Source organism: Hordeum vulgare, chromosome 7H (genome assembly GCF_904849725.1).
Source record: "Hordeum vulgare subsp. vulgare chromosome 7H, MorexV3_pseudomolecules_assembly, whole genome shotgun sequence".
NCBI lineage: Eukaryota > Viridiplantae > Streptophyta > Magnoliopsida > Poales > Poaceae > Hordeum > Hordeum vulgare.
In genome coordinates, this window is record NC_058524.1 from 41793691 (window position 1) to 41798862 (window position 5172).

The window sequence follows — 5172 nt, forward strand, 5'->3', positions numbered from 1 at the left end:
AAGAAGTTGAATGTTATTCACTATGCTAGTAAAACTCTAGACAGTGCCCAAAGAAACTATGCTACTACGGAAAAGGAATTTTTAGCAGCCGTGTTTGCATGTAAAAAGTTCAGGTCTTACATAGTTGATTCCAAAGTCACTATTCACACTGATCACGTTGCTATTAAGTACCTCATGGAGAAGAAAGATGCTAAACCTAGACTTATCAGATGGGTTCTCTTGCTACAAGAATTTGATTTGCACGTTGTCGACAAGAAGGGTGTTGATAACCCCGTAGCAGATAACTTGTCTAGGTTGGAGAACGTTCTTGATGACCCACAACCTATTGATGATAACTTTCCTGATGAGCAATTGAATGTCATAAATAATTCACGTAGTGCACCGTGGTATGCTGATTATGCAAACTACATCGTTGCCAAATATATACCACCTAGTGTCGCATACCAACAAAAGAAGAAATTCTTCTTTGACTTGAGACATTACTTTTGGGATGATCCTCACCTTTATAAGGAAGGAGTAGATGGTGTTATTAGACGTTGTGTACCTGAACATGAACAGGGACAGATCCTACAGAAGTGTCACTCCGAGGCCTACGGGGGACACCATGCGGGAGATAGAACTGCACACAAGGTATTGCAATCAGGTTTTCTATTGGCCCACTCTCTTCAAGGATGCCCGTAAGTTTGTCCTGTCTTGTGACGAATGTCAAAGAATAGGTAATATATCGGTAAACGTCAGGAAATGCCTATGAACTATTCACTTGTCATTGAACCATTTGATGTTTGGGGCTTTGATTATATGGGACCTTTTCCAAAATCCAAAGGGTATACTCACATCCTAATTGCTGTTGATTACGTCACTAAGTGGGTAGAAGCTATCCCCACTAGTAGTGATGACCACAACACATCTATCAGGATGCTTAAAGAAGTTATTTTCCCTAGATTTGGAGTCCCTAGATATCTAATGACCGACGGTGGTTCACATTTCATTCATGGTGCTTTCCGTAAAACGCTTACTAAGTACGATGTCAACATAGAATCGCGTCTCCCTATCACCCTCAGTCCAGTGGTGAAGTAGAGCTAAGCAATAGAGAGATTAAACTAATTCTGCAAAAGACTGTCAACAGGTCTAGAAATAATTGGTCTAAGAAGCTCGATGGTGCACTGTGGGCTTATAGAACTGCCTATAAGAATCCCACGGGCATGTCTGCGTACAAAATGGTGTACGGTAAAGCATGTCGTTTACCTCTTGAGCTAGAGCATAAAGCTTATTGGGCAATCAAAGAGCTCAACTTTGATTTCAAACTTGCTGGTGAGAAGAGGTTATTTGATATTAGCTCACTTGATGAGTGGAGAACTCAGGCATATGAGAATGCCAAGTTGTTCAAAGAAAAGGTTAAGAGGTGGCATGATAAAAGGATACAAAAGCGTGAGTTCAATGTAGGTGATTATGTCTTGCTATATAATTCTCGTTTAAGATTTTTTGCAGGCAAACTCCTCTTTAAATGGGAAGGTCCCTATATTGTTGAGGAAGTATATCGTTCCGGTGCTATCAAGATCAATAACATGGAAGGTGATGGTCCGAGAGTGGTAAATGGGCAGAGAATCAAGCATTATATATCAGGTACTCCCATAAATGTTGAAAGCAATATTATCAATACCATAACTCCGGAGGAATACCTAAGGGATATTTACCAGCCTGTTTCACACTCCGAAAACGAAGAGGTATGTGATTCGGTAAGTAAACAGACTCCAAAACTTTTTCAGTATGATTTTTTCTCCATTTTGGAATATTTAGAAAAACAGAAAAAATTGAAGTAGTCCGGATTCCGAAAAGCGCACGAGGAGGCGACAAGCCTGCCACGCGCGGGCCACCCCTGGCCGCGCCTGGGGGGCTTGTGGTCACCTCGTGTGCCTCCCGGACTCCGTTTTCTTGCGGTGTACTCCTTTTGGTCTGGAAAAAATCATTATATATTCTCCCGTAAGGTCTGACCCTCGTATCACGCAAATTTTCTCTGTTCTCGTTTCGAGCCTGTTTTCTGCCGCAGATTTAGAGCAAGGATGTCGTCTCAGGAATCTGTCGGGGAGAACAATTTCACTCAAGTCTATGAAGAAGTAGATGCTGATCTGAAAAGAGTGGAAGTCACGGAAGCCAAGGGCAAAACTAAGGAGAAGAATCAGGCGTGGGACGAAGTACAATCTGTGTTCAACAAGGAAGAAGTTGAAGAAGTGGATTTCCTCCAACCCTACCTCCACCTACTATCTCCATCCTTGATTGAACTTTTGAGGTTTTGTGAAACAACTCGTGCTCGCAATACTTATCTCACTCGTGAAGTTGTTTTGCTGGAGAAACATATCACAGATCTCCAAGGTATAAATCAAAGATTGATGGCCCTCTTGGAATCAAAGGACAAAACGACTCTACCATCATCACCTCCAAAGAAAGACAACTAAGCATGAGTATGGGCAATCCCCTTGGCTGGTGTCAAGCTCGGGGTAGCTGCCCCAGTATCGTATCACCATCACATCTTTTGCCTTTACCTTTGTTTTAGTGTGTTCCTTTTCAGTTTTCTCTTTCTCTAGTAGAATAAAGGTCTTAGTGTTTTAGGCTTGAGTTTTGCTTTGTGTCACCCCCGATGTATTCGAGTTCGTGAGTCGTATAATAAAGAGTGTCTTAGTTAAGGGCCTTGCATCATGCCATGATCAAGAGAAGGAGAAAAGAACGAAATCATGAAATATCATGTAATGATCTTATGGGAAGTGATGGCTTCACATATAAAAAGAATGTTGATTAAAACTTGTTGAGGGTAGACAAACATAGACCTTGGTCATTGTTGCAATTAATAGGAAGTGATAAAGAAGGAGAGGTTTACATATAAATATATCATCTTTGACACCATCTATGATTATGAACACTCACTAAACTATTGCATGCTTAGAAGTAGATGTTGGACAAGGAAGACAACATAATTAATTGTGTTTGCTTGGTTCCGAACAATGTTATATGACTAGAGATCCCTTAGCATGTGAGGATTGCTTCCACCTCATATTAGCCAAAACTCCCGCACCAAGTAGAGATACTACTTGTGCATCCATAAACCTTCAACCCAGTTTTGCCATGAGAATCCACCATACCTACTTATGGATTGAATAAGACCCCTCAAGTAAGTTGTCATCGGTGCAAGCAATAAAAATTGCTCCTTAATATATGTGATCTATTAGTGTGTGGAAAATAAACTTTGTACGAACCTGTGATGAGGAAGACATAAAAGCCACGGACTGCATAATAAAGTTCTTTATCATAGGAGGCAATATAAAGTGACGTTCCTCCGCACTAAGAGGACACACATCCAAACCTCAAAAGCGCATGACAACCTCTGTTTCCCTCTGCGAAGGGCCTATATTGTACCTTTACTTTTTGCCCTTGAAAGAGTCATGGTGATCTTCACCAATTCCTTATTTTACCTTTATCTTGGCTAACGTCATATGCTTTGGAAAGATCTATATTCATATGTCAACTTGGAAGTAAGTGTTCATGAATTATTATTGTTGACATTACCTTTGAGGTAAATGGTTGGGAGGCGAAACTATAAGCCCCTATCTTTCTCTGTGTCTAGCTGAAACTTTGATCTCATGAGTACCACGTGAGTTGTAGCAATTGTAGAGAACGAAAAGATGATTGAGTATGTGGATTTGCTTTACAAGCTCTTATTTGACTCTTTCTGATGTTGTGATAAATTGCAGTTGCTTCAATGACTAAAGGCTATCAGTTGTTAATTCTCGGTAAGGTTCTTGATCCATGCTTTACTTTGTGAAGGAATTGTCACTTTATCATAAGAGATGATATGATGGTATTGTTGTTCTGATCATGATCATGATGCATGCATGTTCGTATCTTGTTTTGTTGACACCTTTCTCTCTAAACACGTGGGCATATTTATTGATTTCGGCTTTCGCTTGAGGACAAACGAGGTCTAAGCTTGGGGGAGTTGATACGTCCATTTTGCATCATGCTTTCATGTTGATATTTATTGCTTTTTGGGCTGTTATTACACTTCACGGTACAATACTTATGTCTTTTCTCTCTTATTTTGCAAGGTTTACATGAAGTAGGAGAATGCCGACAACTGGACTCTGGCCTGAAAAAAGAGAAAGTTTGAGATACCTATTCTACGCAACTCCAAAAGCCGTGAAAATCAACGTGGATTTTTTTTTGGATTTATAAAAAATACTGGGCCGAATAAGTGCCGGAGGGGTGCCAGCAGGAGGTCACAAGCCTGCTAGGCACGCCTCCCTCGCCGCGCCTAGGGGGCTTGTGGGCTCCCACTTGGCCCTCTGACTCCCCCCATTTGCTACAAGAAGGGTTTCAGTCTGGAAAAAATCGAGAGGAAGCTTTTCGGAGGATTCGCCGCCGTCACGAGACGAAACTTGAACAGAATCAATCTAGAGCCCCGGCAGGACGATCCTTTTGTATTCGTCATGGCGAGTCATGTATGCCAAGATGGGTGCATTCGATCCGACGGCAACAAAGGTGGTCGTGTAGAGAGCCAAAAAAAAGTTGTTATATTTGTATTGATTTCAACAGAAAACGAGGGAAAAGTGTTACAATTGTTTAAACTGGCAAAAGTCATACATTAGTGAACGGAGAGCGTACTAGCGAGAATCCAAAACTTCGTGCCAAAGTTTGAGTGGAACGCATATACTACCGCTCTTCCGTGACCAGCAACACCCGCGTCAGGACTCGAGAGCTCTTGACACTTTCTTTCCTGATTGAGCGACAAACATGTGTACTGTTGGTGTTGTTATTTTCGTCCTCGAGGGGTCGACATCTTTCCTTGTGCGGACTAGGCGATGGATTCAGCTGCTTTGCGGTTTGGCGGGGATGAGCCAGCAATTGGGCGTTTGTGGGAAGCAGGCCGCTTAATTCAGTTTTTGTTGTTGTCTGGTACGTAGCATTGGCAGGTAGTACCTGCCTGCCTGGTGCCGTTGGGGGGAGGGATCATGACATGGGTTACCCGCCCGTGAGGGTTCCTGTCCCTGTCGGCCTTTCCCTTTCCATGACTTCTACGCTCATGGAGCAGCGCCAAGCAAGACGTGGCGCTGAGAATATAATACTCCATTCGTTCGGAAATATTTGTTCTAAAGATGAATGTATCTAGACTTATTTTAGTTA